Below are 18,204 nucleotides of genomic sequence, written 5' to 3' on the forward strand. Positions count from 1 at the left end.
TTAAGTGAATGTTCTATGCTGAATTTGGTCAATTTGTTCCCTGATAGCCTAAAACTGGTACTATACTTTTCAAAGTGGCTACAAGCAAGTAATAATGACCTTTGGCAAAATAAGAAATCTGGGTTAGCTTGCCTGCAGACAAGGTGTCAGAAACATCATTTTCTTGATTGTTTCTCACATCAGAAGGTTGTTGATATTAGTCCTTTTTTTCTTAGAGAACCAGAGAGGAGATGCCATGACATGCAAGTGAGTTAGATTTACTGAAGGAAGGCTGTTTAAAGTCATCAACCTCACTTTTTCCTCCAGAGCCATCTGGATTCAGTAGTTTGGATGAATGATCCAGTGAGCCAGGAATTTGCTGTCTGTATCTGAATTCTGGCTGTTGCTTTGAGGTAGGTTGTTTTTTTGGCTTTTACCCCTGAATCAAAAGTCCAAAGTGAAACCTGGGCTATGTCCTCCTGTATATTGGAACTGAGATGTCCCTAATCCAGCCAGAAATGTGGTAGAGGGTAGGGCAGCCCAGCATTCCAGGATTGGCACTCATCAACACCAAGGCATCCAAATAACAGCATCCTCGTTCTGAAACAGAGTTGGCTATTGCCTTCATCTCTGAGTTCATTTTAAAGGAGTGGACAGGGACACAAAGAGGTAACCCCACCAAACTGAATGTGTCCTTTGGGCTTCTAGAAGCAATGCTTGGGTGAGGTTCAGACAGGGTAAGTCACAGAACTCTACCCTGTACTATTTTTAAGTGCCCTGAATCCAACATTTAGGCAATGAGAATTGTTTTGTTTTTCTTCACCTTTCTTTCATTTTTTTTTCTCTAGAACTTGGCTTTTTCTGATGCTTTTTGTTTCTGCCAAAGCTCACTTTCCAGTATTTCCTTTGATATATCTTTTCTTTTGTAAATTTAGAGCTGAAAGGGAATAGACCAACCCACTCATTATCAACTCATCAACTCCCACTTCCAGGAAGGTGCTAAATCACAGAAAACTGAAGAGACTTCCTAGGGTCACCCAGGTAGGTAGGAACAAAGCTGGAATTTGAACCCCAACTCACTGACTCCAAATTTAATACTTTTTTGCCTTCATTGAATGTAACTTATTATAATATATTAATGATCAACTAGGTAGTTAGGTCTCACAGTGGATAAGACATGGAACCTGGATTTAATAAGACTCATTTCACAAAGTTCAAATATGGCCTCAGATTTTTACTGGCTATGTGACCCTGAGTGAGACATTTAATTCTATTTGCCTCAATTCCCTCATTTGTAAAATGGACTGAAGAAATAAATGGCAAACCCTATGACTTTGCCAAGAAAACTCCAAATGGGATCACAAAGAGTTGGATATGACTGAAAAATGATTAAAAAACAACAAAATCAATCTACCATTGTATGTTATATACTACCACCCCTCCCATTTAATTACCAAGGCAAATGTTCCTTTTAAATAGGATTTTTCCTGTATTAAGATTTTGGGGAGGGAAATGCATCTGCCCTACCTCTTCCTCCCAAGTCACTCAGTGAAGACCTTGGTTCCTCCTCCTAAAGATTGCTAGGTCTACACACACACACACACACACTCACCCACCCATCCACACACCCACACACACCCCCACACACCCACCCCCCCACACACACACACCCCCCACACACACACACCACACAGAGCGTGTGTGTATGTATACATAAATAAACATAAGTGTATATATATATATATATATATATATATATATATATAATACTCATGTGCATATACATATATATGTGTGTGTGTATGTATGCGGAGAGAGAGAGAGAGAGAGAGAGAGAGAGAGAGAGAGAGAGAGAGGTGTATATGGTACTTAAAGTTGCCACCAGATAAACTGGTTTTGGCCCTCACTCAAGGAACAAGCTCTCTTGTTAATCAACTTGGACTTGGACCATGAACCATAAACTTGGCTACTTTTATGCAGAACATAAAGTTTTTCTAATATCAGTCATTTGGCATAGGCCCAGATATATATATGCTCAGGTCTCATTAAACATATGAAAACATTAGATTTATTTTGACCAATCAAAGAGATGTTTACATATTAATTTGTAATATGAGGAGACAGCTAAACTTAGCTTTGGAAGATTTTAAACTAATTAAATACAGTGAAAACCAAAGCTCAGCTTCATAATTTACACTCACACTATTTGCATAAGAGCAATTAAAATCTGTATGTGAAAAAAGAAAAGTAGCTTGATTTGTGTTGAATGTTATAGTGTGCTGAGACTTCAATGTGTATACTTGGGTCTGACCCTCATACCTTACATTTGAAGGTAGTTTTACTCTCTTGTCCTTAAGATCCAACCAGAGAACTTGCACATGATAATGTATTTGTCACATATTCTAATTACTCTTTTCCTAAGATTAGTTTGAGCACCAAAGATAAAGGAACAATGGCCTCAGTTACTTTCCTTTTTTTCTTCTTGTTGTAGCCTGACTGCACATGTTTTGTAGGTACTATGTTGATTTGTACTAAAACACCTATCATTTTTCAACAAACTGTTACCTAGTTAAGCTCTCCTCCCATCTTTCACTTAGGAAGTTGATTTTTTTGATACATTTATTCTGATCAAATAGCCTCCTCTTAGATTCAGTCAGTTAGTCAATAAACATTTATTAATACCTGCTATATGCCAGGCATTATACTTATTGGCAGAAATTAGACTGCCTTGAAGAAAAATAGAAGAAGCTAGAAACGTCTGTTCTCCCTTAGACTCATTTAACAACAATCTCTGCTACACATGTGGGGGCCACTCTATCATTCTTACAATCTTAACTTCTTTTAATAGATCCTTTTCTCTGCTTTGACATTGTCACTACCCAGGTACAGGCCCTATTTATCTCATGCCTGCATTACTGCAATAGCCTACTGGTTGATATCCCTACCACAAGTCTCTTCCCATTTCAGTCAGCTGTCAAAGTGATCTTCTTAAAGCACTGGTCTGACTTTAAAACATCTTTCCCCTTCCAGCACACCTTCAAATATAAACCCCACTATTTGAAATTTATAGCCCTTTAAAACTTCCCTTTGCTACTTTCAGTCTCCTTAAATTTCATATCTTTATATACATACTATCAGCCAATGACATTGTCCTCCTCCCTTGCTATTTTTTGTTTTCACTTTTATTTTATTTTTAATTTATGGAATAAAACAAAATTTAGTAGACAGCAAGTAATCCAATATATGTTAAAATGTGCAATTCTTTTATACCTACTTCTACAATTATCATGCTGCACAAGAAAAATCAGATCAAAAAGGAAAAAAATGAAAAAGAAAGCAAAAAGCAAGTAAACCACAACAAAAAAGTGAAAATACTATGTTGTGATCTACATTAAGTCCCTAAAGTACTTTTTCTGGATGCAGATGGACCTCTTCATCTATTGGAGAGTCTAATGGAATTGGCCTGAATCACCTTATTATTGAAAAGAGCTACGTCTGATAGAACTGATCATCATATAATCTTGTGGCTACTTGTACAATGTTCTCTTGATTCTACTCATTTCACTCAGCATCAATTCATATGAGTCTCTCCAGACCTCTCTGAAACCATCCTACTGATTATTATTCAGCCATTCTCCAACTGAGAAACCACTCAGTTTCTAGTTCCTTGCCACTACAAAAAGGGCTGCTACAAACATTTTTGCACATGTGGGTCCTTTCCCCCTTTTTATGATCTCTTTGGAATACAGGCCCAGTAGAGATACTACTGGATTAAAATATATGCACAGTTCAATAGCTCTTTGAACATAGTTCCCTATTGCTCTCCAGAATGGTTGGATCCATTCACAACTCCACCAACAATGTATTAGCGTCCTAGTTTTCCCACATCCCCTTTAACATTCATTATTTCCTGTCATCTTAGTCAATGTGAGACGGCACACTAAAAATTTAACAATTGACTTTGAAGAGCAAAGTCTAGCATATCAATGGATAGCCAGCTCATGAGCTGGTTCTAGCATACCAGTGGATATTTGTACAGCTCTATGTATCATCTTTACAGAGATAATGGAATCCATGGCAGTTGATGAGATCACCAAATGAGAAAGTATATAGAGAACAAAGAAGAAGGTCCAGGACAAAGCTGTGGGGGAACTCCCTTCATTTGGGTGTGTGACATGGATGAAAACTTTGTGGAAGAGACTGAAAAGCCACAGTCATATAGATAAAATAGAACCTTGTATTAAAATCTAGAGAAAAGAGAGTATCCAGTAGGAGAAATTGCTCAACAGTATCAAAAACTATAGCCACTTCAAAAGGATGAGGCCTGAGAAAAGGCCATAAAATTTGTCAATTAAGAGATCATTGATAACTTTGGGGTTCAGTTGGAAACTGATCTTCAGAGGGTTTAGAAAATGAAAGGGGAAGTAGAGAATCTAATGCAAAAGACTTTCTCAAGGAATTTGACCACATAGGGAGAGAAAAAGGATAATAGTTAATGGGGTATAATTAGAATAAGTTTCATTACCTCAGTACAATAATCAGAATAAGCTTATCAATTTAGAATACTGACAATGGGATAAATATAAATTCTATTATCTTGATGAGACTGTTTGCCAATTTAGAATAACTGATTCCATTTTGTTTTAAATATCCATTTTGTTTTGAACTGTCTTAAATAAGCTATTTTTATATAAATTCCTTTTCAACAATAAGATAAGCATCTATGTATATGATGTTATAATCAGCTTGGGTGTATTTTTAAAAACAACTGAGAAACATATGTTAACCCTGTAATAAAAGACTACCCATGAAAAATATTTTTAAAATTTTTATAATTATTTTGAAGTATCAAATTATATGGTAAAGTTTAGCTAAAAATATAAAAAAGTCTTCCTGAGATGCCAATCATCGGTTTGTTCCTAAATCAAAAGTAGAGCTCATTCCTGTTTCCACATTTGAGACTTGAGCAAGTCTGTATAGCTGAAGGTCAGTGCTAATTGGTTGAAGGAAATGTTAGCAATTCACTACACTACCACTCCCAAAGGTGACATATGGTCTTGGTCTGGGTAGAGAGGAAACCTTCTCAAGTCAGGTTAAAAAAAAAAAAAAATTATCAGAAACTCTATAGCATCAGATTGGTGGTGGTCATTTTTTAAAAGCTATTGCTTACACACTTTGATTAGAAAATTTAATGGTATGTATAGAGAAATGTAAATCTAATTAATATCTCCTATAGCATTAGTTAGCATAGGTAATCATAAATTATATGGGAATAAGATCAAGTGAGAGGTTTTTAAGAATGAGGGAGAATGAGCAAGTTTATAGATTATAGGGAAGAAACCAAAAGAGGAAAAAACTGAAAACTGGAGTGTGTGAGTATAGTGGCAGCATTTACTGGAGAAATTAGGAGAGGATGGTACCAAGGGTAAATTTAGAGGTGTTGGCTTGGGAGAAAGGCCTCCCTGTTATGGGAAGCACAAGTGAAAGAGCAGATAGTAGTGTGAATATGTCTGAAAGATATGAAACATAGCAATAGATCTCTGGAAATCTGAGAAAAGCTGTTTTTATTGAACTAAGAGGGAAATGGTTCTATTTTATTTATAGGTAAATAAAATAGGTATAAAAATCAACCATTTACAGATAATAATAATAAATCATAATTTCACAACTCCCACATTCAATTTTGCAACTCCACATAGGGTCACCAACTTACAATTTAAGAAACTTTGATTTAGATGACCTGAAAGCACCTTTCTATCCCCATACTGTTCCTAGCTGAACCACATGCATTTAGAAGGTGAATGGGAAGATATCAAGGTTAATGTGCATAGCAGGAGCAATGCAGAATAGATGGTAATACATTCAAACTTCTCAAATTTAGGACAAAACTAAAAACAAAACAATTTAGAGAATTTTAACACTTCTAAATTAGGAATGTGACCTAGAGACAATATACAATATAGCCCTAGGCCTTCATCCTGGCTTGGGAAACTCAATGATGTGTACGCATTTTAGCTATTACTTGTAGGGCAATTCTAACTCTTCCATGTACACACATACACACACACTGCCACCAAAATAAAGAGCCTGCAGGAACACTTGTCCTCAGCAGTGTCCTTTAGTGGTCTGTGCATCATGCTTAGCCTAGGAGCCAGAAAGTCTAGGTTATAATTGCTGTGTGGTCTCAACCAGTCACCTAATTCCTTCTTCACTCAGTTACCTCACCTATAAAAAAGGAAAATAATTCTAGGCAGACTTACCTCACCAAGGTATTGTGTAAAATCTAAAGACTACATTGGGAAAATGTGTAAAACTAACCATGCAATTGTCGTTAATCTTGCTTTTCTCATTCATGGAAATAAAGTGCTATTTGTTTGAAAATAGATTTTTCCCTAAGTATTATAAAATAATAATAGAATATGAATTAATCCTTTTAAAAAAAACTGTGGGAATCAGTTTTCAATTTAGATTTCTGATTGAATCTGGCCTGTAATTTAATAATCCTTGACCTGTCAGTCAATAAGAATTTATTAAATGATAACACTATGCCAGGCACTGTGCTAAGTAAATAATTTCCTTCCTTCCCTTCTTTCTTTATTTCTTCTTTCTCTTGAATATTTTTCAAAGATTTTACCTTCTCAGAATTTGCCTCTTTTCTCTGACTCCACTAAGAAAATGAGACTATAGGAAAAACAAAATCCTTTGTTATAAACATGTAAGCAAAACAAATTCCTGAATTAACTATGTCCAGAAACTATATCTCAATTCTCACTCTATGCTAATTATCTCTCTATCAGGAGTGGACAACCTGTTTCATCATGACTTCTCTGGATGGATGATTGGACATTGTAATAATGAGATGCTCTAAATTTTTCAAAGATGATTATCTAAAATATTGTTATTTTATAAATTGTTCTAGTTCTTCTCAGTTCACTCTGCAATAGTTTATATAAATCAACCCAGTTTTTTTTTCAGAAACTATTCCCTTCATCTTTTTTTTTTAACAGCATAAGGGTATTCAACACATATTTGTTCCCAGTTGATGAAAACTCATTTAATTGCCAATTCTTTGCCACTACAAATAGAGCTGTTATAAATTTTTTTTGATACTTTTCTATTTTATTTGGACTTCTGTTAGTACTGTTCAAGTAGTGGTATTGTTAGGTCAAAGGGTATGCATAATTAATAGTTTTTGTGGAGTAGTTCCAAATTGCTCTCCAAAATGGCTGGGCTAATTCACATCTCCACCAATAATGTATTAATGTAACTATTTTCAAATAGCCTCTCCAACATTTGTACTTCTTTATTTTTTGGGGAGGAGGGCAATTTTTCTAGTCTTATAAGTAAAAGATAAAATCTCAGAATTATTTTAATTTACATTTTAATGTCTTAAATTTCTTACTCTGAAAACTACTTAATAACATCCTTTACTTATCAATTGGAGAAAGATCCTTATACTTTGAATCAGTTCATAAATGTTTTAGAAATGAAATCTTTATTGGAGAAACTTGATGCATTATTTTTATGCTCACCACCACCATTGATCTGCTTGTCTTCTAATTATAGCTACATTGGTTTTGTTTGTACAAAAATTTTTAATTTTGTGTAATTTAAATAGTTCATTTTATTGTCACACTGGCTATTTCTTGTTTGGTAATGAACTCTTCCTGTATCTATACATCTGAGAGATAATTTCTTCCTTGAGCCTGATTCCTCTATGATGTAAACTTTGATGTCTAAGAAATTTACCCTTTGGGAATTTAACTTGTTTGGTATAAGATGTTGTTCTACAACCAGTTTTTGCCAGACTGCTTTGGGATTTTCCCAACAGTTTTGTTGTTCTTGGCCCAGTAGCTGAGATCTTTGGATTTTTCAAACATTTGGCTTTGCTTTTGTGTCTGCTTTTTGTGAACTAATCTTTTCCATTGATGAGCATTTCTACTTCTTAACCAGTACCAAATTGTTTTGGTTATTACTACTTTGTGGCATATTTTGAGAGCTGGCTCCTTTCTTTTCTACTTTCCCCCTCTTAATTTCCTCAAAATCCTTGAGGTTTTATTCCTATAGACAAATTCTAATATGTTTTCTAGCTCAATAGGGTAATCTTTTGGTCTTTTATTAATATATCACTGAATAAATTAATTGAGGGAGTATCACAACTTTTATTATATTGAATTGACCTATCCATGAACAATTAATTTCTCATTATTTAGACTTGTCTTTATTTGGTTAAAGAGTATTATGTAGTTTGTATTCATATTGTTCCAGTGTATGTCTTGGCAGGTAGATTCCCAAATATTTTAAGTTTTCTGAAGTTGTTTTAAATAGAATTTGTCTTTATACTTGTTTCTGCTAGATATTTTTGGTAATATGTAGAAACATTGATAATTTGTATTTATTTATTTTATATCCTGAAACTTTGTTAACGTCATTGTTTCAATTTTTTTAGTTTGCTCTATAATTTTCTTTAAATGAATCATCTCATCTAGACAAAAATAATTCTGTTTCCTTGTGCCTTATTTATTGCTTCAATTTCCTTCTTGTCTTATTGATGTAGCTAACATTTCTAGCAATATGCCAAATAATGGTGGTAATAATAGACATCTTAACTCTGTCCCAGATCTTATTCGAATGGTATCTAGCTTATCCCCACTACAGATTATTGCTGGCTCTTGGTTCCAGATAAATACTATTTATCAAATCAGGGAAATGTTTGTTTAATCTTATGGTTTCTAGTGTTTTTAACAGGAATGGAGTTATATTTTGTTAAAAGTTTTTTGTGCATCTACTGATATAGTACAGGTTTTGGTTGTTCTTATTGTTATATTTATGAGGTCAATTATACTTATAGTTTTCCTAATATTGAGCCAGTACTGCATTCCTGATATAAAACTAACCTATTAATAGAATATAATCTTCATCAAATGTTGTTGTATTTGCCTTGCTAATATTTTATTTAAAAATTTCGAATCAGCATTCAGTAGAATTGACATATATTTTTTCCCTCTATTTTGACTCTACCTCATTTAGGTAGCAAGACCATATTTTTATCAAGGAATTTGTAGGACTTCTTCTTTACCTAATTTTTTCAAATAATTTGCATAATGTTAGAATCAATTTTTCTTTAAATGTTTGATAAAATTTGTTTGTAAATATATATGATCCTGAAGCTTTTTCTTTAAGAGTTTATTTATGACTTAATCAATTTCTTTTTCTAATATCTGATTAAAGTCTATATTTCTTGTTCTATTTATCATGATATCCTAAATTTTTGTAAATATTCATCCACTCATTTAAATTATCAGTTTGACTAGCATATATCTTGGTCAAATAGTTTCTGATAATTCCATTGATTTCTTTTTCACTGGAATTTTCATCTTTCATTTTTAATGCTGATAATTTGGTATTATTGTCATTATATAAATTCTTCTCCTGATTCAGCTTATTTCATTATGCATGAGTTCATACAAGTCTTCCCAACTATCTTTGAAACCATCCCCTTTATCATTTTTGACAGCAAAATAGTATTCCCTAACACTTATATATCAACTTTTGCAGATGTTCCTCAAATGATGGGAATATTCAGTTTCTAATTCTTTGCCACTGCAAGAAAAAAAAAGTTATAAATGTTTTTGTACATTTTTAGAATTTGTTTTGTTAATGAATAATACTTCCCTTAGCATGCTCTCCATTTAATTCTCCCTTCTTCCTTTTCCTCTTTCTGTCTTCTTCCTACTTTGAGTGAACTGTATCCAATTCTTTGTGCATGTGTAGTCTTCCCTCCTTTGATCAATTTGGATGATCTCTCTGGCTACTTGCAACATTTCTCTTTTCTTTGACCTGAAAGCTCTGAATTTCAGCTATAATATTACAAGGAGCTTTCATTTGGAAGTGACTGGTGGTTTCTTTCCATTTCCAATTTGTCCTTTAGCTCCAAGAAATATGTATTTTCTTTTATGATTTCTTGAAATATGATGTTCATGTTCTTTTTTTTTTTTTTTTTGGCCTTGGCCTTCATGTCATTATCAAGAACTTTAGATGCCAGAAAAGTTTATATTTAATTCTATATGTAGTAGAAGAATCTCACTGAATAAAGTGGTAACATGTTCAAACCTACATTACCCACCTCTCAGATTGGCTGAGATGGCAGTTAAAAGACAATGAAAAATGTTGGAGGGGATGTGGGAAAACTGAGATACTAATACGTTATTAGTGAAGTTATGAACTGATCCAAACATTCTGGAGAGCAATTTAGAACTATTCCCAAAAGGCTATCAAACTGTGTATATCCTTTGATCCAGCAGTGTCTGGACTGGGCCTGTATAATCCCAAAGAGATTATAAAAAAGGGAAAAGGACCCACATGTGCAAAAATGTTTGTGGCAGGCCTTTTTTCAGTGTCAAGAAACTGGAAACGGAATGGATGCCCATCAGTTATGGCTGAAAAAGTGATGATATATGAATGCTATGGAATATTATTGTTTTATAAGAAACAATAAGCAGGCTGATTTCAGAAAATCCTGGAGAGTTTACGTGAACTGATGCTAAGTGAAATGAGTAGAACCAAGAGAACATTGTACACAGAAACAACAAGATTATATGATCAATTTTGATGGACATGGCTCTTTTCAAAAGCAAGCAAGGTGATTCAGGCCAGTTCCAATGATCTTGTGATGGAAAGAGACATCTATACTCAGAGAGAGGACTGTGGGGACTGGATGTGGATCGCAACATAGTATTTTTACTCTTTTTGTTGTTGTTTCTTGCATTTTGTTTTTTGTTTTTTTCATTTTTTTCATTTTTGATCTTATTTTTCTTGTGCAGCATGATGATTGTAGAAATATATATAGAAAAATTGCACATGTTTAACATGTCTAGAGGAGGGGTTGGGGGGATGGAAGAGGGAAATTTTCAGAAAACAAGGTTTTGCAAAGGTGAATGTTGATAAGTATGCATATGTTTTGAAAATAAAAAGCTTTAATTTTAAAAAAGAGAGAGAAAAGAATACCACCTTAGCAGCTGAGTGGAAAATGTATTGGAGCTTGAAAAATTTTTGCAGGGAGACTAGAGAGTTTCTTCACTGAGAATTCTCTATACTAATGAAATCACAGATAGATTTTTTTTTAATGTGAGGGATACTGCAGATCCTAGAGAAGGCAAACAACACTCAAACATTCATTAGGACTGTGGACTAGTCTTTGACAAGTGGCTTAATGGATGAGTTGCTGTAGTCTTATGGCCAAAAATTGCCAAAATTTCCCTATACCCTCCAGAAGTCAACTGGAAATTTACATGTTATTATTGACTCATTCACTGGTCAAATTTATAAAACAGTAGTCAAGTATCTGGAATTAATCCAAATAAAGAATTTATTTAGTTATGCAAATATAAAGGATTGATATTGATGTGCCAAGCACTGTTACTAAACACTTCACAAATATTATCTCATTTGATCTTTACAATAACCCTGCAAGATGGAAGCTGTTATTATCTCTATTTCACAGTTGAGGAAACTGAGGCAGAGAGAAGTAGTAATCTTCCCAGGATCACACTTGTGACTAAGGTCAGATTTTACCTCAAGTCTTGCTGATTCTGGGCCTAGCCCTTTATCCATTTTACTACCTATCTGTCCTAACTACTTTTTGGAACTTCATTTTTATTAGCTCCTGTAGGCTGGGTCATGTCTACTTCTTTATTTATTCCATAGGGATTTAACGCAGTGTTGCACACCCCACAGCTAGGCTCAGCTATTGGCTGCCTGGGCTGGCTTACTTCCCTCTCAAGTCTTGGAATTATTTCAACAGATACCCTTTAAAAAAAGCTCTTTCCCCCAGGGAATAGTGAAATTGAGTTTTCCTCCTATTTTCTTTCAGCTATTTCAGATGAAGCTTTGACTTTATCTGAAGGAAGGAAGCTATGCTTATTATAACTTAGATTTAGACAATAATGTATCCTGTGTTTATTATCCCTTTTTTGGACCTGATTAAGAGGGAAGACAATTCACTAATTTTCTTTTACTTTTAGCAAAAAGTCTGTAAGAAGCTTCACTCTAATAATTAGAGCAATCCAAATTCTTTTCCAAGTGGCTGTAACTTTTCTATATTAATGTGGATGAAATTCCAGCCAATTCTTTTTTCATTGCCATCTCTGAATTGATGAGGCATAGAAGTCTGAGCTAGACAATTCAATCTAATTCCATTAATATTTATTGAATGCCTGGGAAGTATATTTTATTAGAAAAAACAAATTCTGCCAAAGGATATAGGTTCAAAATCCAGCTCTGCCTCCTTTTACTTGGTGTGACTTCTGTGAGGCCCAAATTTCCTAGGGCCTCAGTTTCTCACCTATAAAATCAGGGCATTGGATTAGATGACCTCCAAGGACTTTGACAGTTCAAAATCTATATTACTCTTATTCTATCACCATAATTTTGATGTATCTTGATTTACCTAAAATTTGCTTTATAGATTTCATGCTCACATTTATGGATTTTTTTATTCACTTCCAAATTAAGTATTTCTTACTTTGAGCAAGTCATTTCAATACTGTGAACCATAGTTTCCTTATCTCTTGTCTTTCAGATCCTTTCTTGCTCCCATATTCTTTGCTTATATTAGTATTTCTTGAGTTTTCGTCATTGTTCCTGATATTATGAAGAAAACAAGAAAAGTGTAAGTTTTCTTGTGCCATTGAATGACAAAATCATTGATCTCAAAACTTTAGAATTTTAAGAGTATCAAGTAGAAGCTACACCAGTATCTATCTGAAATGTGTTTGGTTGTCCCATTTTTGCTGGAAAATTTTTAGCAAGGGGGAAAGCACTACTTCCTAAGGTTGCCACTCAGAGAGGAAACTGCCTAGAGAGGAAAAACACAAGCTTTCTCTCTTTCTCTCTCCCTCTCTCTCTCAGTCCCAGTCTCTCTCTATCTGTCTGTCTGTCTCTCATCTGCTGAAGTGATTTGTTTTAAGCAAGATACTTGTGATCATGCTATTCTTCCTTTTAAATAGCCTTTATTGTTAGGAGTTTTCCTTGAACCAAACTGAATCTGATTTATCACAGATTCCCACCTATGATTTCTAGCTCTCTCTCCTCTCTAACTATCAAACAGGTGTAATCTCTCTTTACCAGGAATACCCTTTAAATACTTTAAGAAATCTACCATGTCTCCTCTAAGTCATCTCTTATTCCTTCAAGTGAACTTCATATGGCATGATCTCAAGGCTCTTTACTATTTGGATTGTTGTCTGTGCTCTGAATTTTTTAGGGCTTGTAGATAGCCTTCTGAAAATGTGGCTCCAGAAACTAAACAGTTCTCCAGATGTGGCCTGACCAGGACAGAACAGAGGGATGATCACCTCCCTAATTTTGTACACTGTGTCTCTTTTACCACAGCCTGAGATTGGATTAGCTAGTTTCCTGCAGTTTACAATCTACTTGGAGAGAAAACACATAAACACATGAAACATTTAAATAACAGTATGTGATTAAATACTAAGTTGAGTGATTACAGGAAGTTAAGTGCTGGAAGATTTCTAAGGAGGAAGAGAACAGCATGGCCTAGAATGGCAAGGAAACATCTCATGTAGGGAGCTGGGCTTGAGCTGGGTCTTTAAAAATGTATGTGAGCTAAGAAGAGTGGAGGGGGTGGGTAAAACATTTTATACACAGGGGATAGGCAGAAGTAGACAAAACCACTCTCTCAGTAGTAAATTTGGATTTCTCAAGACTTTATGGGATACATGTGTGTATATGTGACTAATACTATTATGTGAAGAGTCAGACAATGCTTTCCTTTCTAAAGAGAGGGTAGTTTTGCCTGGAAGTCTTTAATCACATGTGGTAAATGTTTTTTTTCTGTTCAATGGACTAGTGTGGTGTACATATCCATTGTTCTTAGGAGTTTTTTTTCTCCCTCATCTTTCCAATGATCATAGAAGAAGATATTGGGTTCCAGTTTTATAGATCAGAGCTTCTTAAACTTTTTCCACTTGTGGCCCCTTTTCACCCAAGAAATTTTGGTATGTAGGTATATAAAATAGGTATACATATCAAACATTTATTGATAATCACAAAGATATTTCTTTTAAAACAATTCTTTGGTATACATATCATTTTACTATTTATTAAAGATGAAAGCAAATTTTCATACTAACAAGATATATGTGCTTATTTATACTTGATACCTTTTAGCTTTGCCCAATTTTTCATGACCCCTCCCCCAACACGTGTGACCGCAAGCCACAATTTAAGAAGCTTTGTCACAGGATACTTTTTGAGGGTCACAGAAAGAAGTTGCACAGATCAATATGCAGACATGTTTTAATCTCTACTATACTAGAGGCAACTAGGGGATACAATGGATAAAGTACCAGCCCTGGGATCAAGAAAACTCCAGTTTTTGAGTTCTAATCTGGCCTCAGGCACTTACTACCTGTGTGACCTGGGTAAGTTACTAAACCCTATTCATGTGCCTCAGTTTCCATATCTGTAAAGCTGGAAAAGGAAATGGCAAATAATTCTAGTATCTTTGCTGAGAAAACCCTAATGGGGTCACAAAAAGTCAGATATAATTGGAATGTCTGAACAATTTAATTTTCTTAATAAAAGACATTGTGTATACATTCTTAATTGATAGATGCTAGATTTTTTAAAAATCTAATTTCAAGTTATATGATTTTTAAGTCCTTATGAGCTCCAAAACTTCTTTGGGTCTCCATTTAGCATTATAATGGTGAAGTTATTGGTCAACAAGACTTAGTGTTGCTTTTGTCTCTGTACACTCCTGCACCAAAGTCCTATTCTGATGTATCATAGGTCATTGTAGCCTGGAAGATATGCCCAAGTAGAATTTATTGATGAGGCTTTGATTTCAGGACCAGCCCCAGACTGTTTGTTAGCAAGAAGTGACTGATACAGAGCTGGCCATAGTGAGTCAAGACACCTGTTAACTGAAGGCTTGAAAGTGGTCAAGATATGTCTTTGAGGAGTATAAGATCTTGGAAGATCACTGCAGTATGTGCATTCATTGTTGCTGTTGTTTTTAATTCATCATTGTTATTTTTGTATTATAGGTTGCCCTTCTCCCACATGTAGGTGGTGGGGGAAAACTGGGAAATGGCTTTAAAGATACAAGCTCCTCCTTGAAACAAAGGTTCACATTTTAGTAACAGTAATCCTCTGGGGGAGGCTATGTGGCTACAATGATGGAATAATAGTTTCCCAAGAATAAAAGTTGAGTCACCCAAAAGGCAATGGAAAGTTGAATAATGGGAATGAGTAGACAGAGGAAGAGCTAAACCCAGGATGTCATCACAGAGTTGTATAACTAAGAAAGGAGGTAGATTAGTCATATATTGAGGTGGGTGGATAATTAATGGACCTCCCAAGGGCTTCACTGGCATTCATTCAGTAGCAGAAGATCTAGGGGAAGTCCCTGCACTATGTGGGGGTAGACCCCCTCTAGAAAATGAAGGGGAGAATATGGACAAGAGTTACACAGAAGGAAAAAAAATAGTAGCTTGTCATCCTTAGTGGGAAGTAGGAAGGGGAAAGCATCCACATCAATGAAATCAAATCACTGAAGAACTATATAATGCTATTTTCATGATCCTAGTGAATCACTTCAATGTCTATTTATTTCAATCTTCTTACCTAATCCCTATATAGGGATCAATATAATACCTGATCCTAATCATGTTTTGGAGTCTGACAGACACAAGAATAAGGGATATTGTTATTCTCAGAGTCTAATTGGAGATGGCAACAGATCCAATGTTCTGAGAGAAGGTCCATAATCTTTACCTGACTGTTGAAAGAAAGGAAGGGAGCTCTACGTGAAAGAGAAAGCCCTGACATCTATTAATAGAGAGGGTTTTCTGTCTTAGGAGTCCTCCCCATTCCTATGAAACTACAAATCTGTCCCTATGCTCTCTCTATATCCTTTGATCCAGTAGAGTCTCTACTGGATCTGTATCCCAAAGAGATCATACAAGACAGAAAAGAGCCCACATGTGCAAAAATGTTTGTGGCAGCCCTTTTTGTAGTAGCAAGGAACTGGAAACTGAGTGGATGCCCATCAGTGGAAGAATGGTTGAATAAGTTACGCTATATGAACATAATGAAATATTGTTGTTCCATAAGAAATGATGAGCAGACTAATTTCAGAAAAAATCTGGAAAGACTTACATGAACTGATGCTGAGTGAAGTGAACAAAAACAAGAAAATATTGTACACAGGAACAAGATTATGTGATGATCAACGTGATGGACTGGGCTCTTTTCAACAATGAAATGATTCAAGGCAATTTCAATAGGCTTGGGATGGAAAGTGCCATCAGCATCCAGAGAACCAAGGAGATTGAAGGTGGATCAAAGCATAGTATTTTCACTTTTTTGTTGTTAATATTTTTACCTTTTTTGTTGTTTGCTTGTTTTTTTTTCTTTCTAGTGTTTTTTCCCCTTTTAATGGAATTTTTCTTTACACTGCATAACTAGAGAAATATACATATTTTTAAATTGACCATGTTTAACCTTAAAAAATCTCCCCAAAATAAAATGTAAGCCCCTCAAGGACTGGGAGAAAAAAAAATTTTTTTTAATCTAATAGAATGCCTTGAACAATAGTCAGTTCAATGGCACAGTAGTAAAGAATTTTAGGGTGGAGCTGAGAAGACTTAAACTGAAATTCTGCCTAGCTTTGTAGGACCCTTAGCAGCCAACGTGGCTCAATTTCTCTACCGGCAAAATGGGAATAATAAACACCTTTTTCCCCAGTGAAGAGATCAAGCTCTTGCTTGGCATAGTAGGCCCTATGTAAATGCTTATTTTAACTCTCCTCCCCTCCCTCGAACATTGTGGATGCTTAGCAACAATCTTATTATTATACTTATTAATAGTCAAAGCTTTTACAAAAGAACTTTTACAAAGAACTGATTTGTCCTCAAGTAGGTGTTATTATCATAACATATATTCTATTACACGACTTGCCCAGGATCACACAGCTAACGTCGGAGGCTGGATTTGAACCCCGGTCTTTCTGATGATGGATGCAGAACTCCACCCACGGTGCTACCTAGCCAATAAATCATCTGTCGAATTGGGCGGAATTGATTTTTGCTTTCCGGTTGGTTTTCCCCGGACAGAGCAAAACCTACTTTCCGGTGCACGCCGGGCGGCCCCAGGGAAATGTACGCATCTTGCAGTTTCTGGCAGCTGGCACTGCCCGTGCAAGAGCCTGAGAATCAGTAACGCGCCTGCAGCGCCGCGACTCTCCCCGCGCCTCTTTCCCCCACCCGCGTTCATAAATTCATTCTTCCTGGGCTGCCTTTAAGAGGAGAAAAGATTAGCATGTTGCCTGCACAGAAGCCAAAAAGTGGGGAGAAACATTCACAAGCATGTTAGGGCCCGGGTAGGGCCAGCCCTGGGGACTCGACTACAGCAATCCGCAAATAGCTGAGCTGGTTTTCCCCGGCGCCCCGGGGCACCGCGCGTGCATGCGGCAGACTCGCTGCAGGGCCGCGCCGCGCTAGGATACAAAGTAGCGCTTCCGACCCGGGGAGGGTCTCGCTGGCCGCACGTGCGCGATGTCGGGCGTTTGGATGCTGGTCTTGTTCAGCGAACCGGCCGCTGCGCTTCCCGCGGTCACGTAGCAGAGACCGTGACTCAGCGCTGACTCACTGAATTCCCTGCCAATGGATTTCCCCCGGCAGTCAGCTGCTCCATCTCAGCCTATCGTGGAAAAAGAAAGACGCTTCTCGCTGCTTTGTAGCTCCGAGCTCGGTTACTAGTCCCTTGGTCATGTCTGTCTTAGCAAGCGAGCAGCTCATGGAGTTCACGGCCATTCCAGCCAAACAAGAAGTGGGTTGGCTTTGCGCTATTTTCTTTGCAAAGTCTTGCATTAGCGAGAGAGCTACATGAGCCCACTAATCAAAATCCCTTCGTCAGCAGCCTGCTTTAATAAATCCCGGACTCCTTTTGCAAGGACGTGTTCATAACCCCAGTGTACACTTGGTTTCCTGCCGCACTAAAACCCTCATCTTGCTTTAGTCCTGCATTTTAGGAGGTTATCTGCAGTGAGTTTGATAACGAACCCTGGCACATAATGATGACTGTAGTGACGCAAATGAGGTTTGCGCTTGGCATCGTGCACTGGCACGAGTGACTTACAGTAAAAGTCAGGAACGCTTTTGGAAGGACGAGCTGCAATGTCACCCTCTGAGTAAGTGT

At 36.1% G+C, this 18,204-nt stretch overlaps 1 long non-coding RNA gene across 2 annotated transcripts in view; it reads left to right on the plus strand.

Moving 5' to 3' along the window:
* The first annotated feature begins 16,972 nt into the window (after positions 1 to 16,972).
* The window catches only part of LOC141550950 (uncharacterized), a 32,576-nt gene continuing 31,344 nt past the window's right edge, over positions 16,973 to 18,204 (plus strand). For both annotated transcript variants that reach the window (XR_012484736.1, XR_012484735.1), the window contains exon 1: positions 16,973 to 18,196. This is a non-coding gene — a long non-coding RNA (uncharacterized LOC141550950). The remainder of the gene's footprint in view (positions 18,197 to 18,204) is intronic.

The sequence above is a fragment of the Sminthopsis crassicaudata genome, chromosome 1 (assembly GCF_048593235.1).
Source record: "Sminthopsis crassicaudata isolate SCR6 chromosome 1, ASM4859323v1, whole genome shotgun sequence".
Classification (NCBI taxonomy): Eukaryota; Metazoa; Chordata; class Mammalia; order Dasyuromorphia; family Dasyuridae; genus Sminthopsis; species Sminthopsis crassicaudata.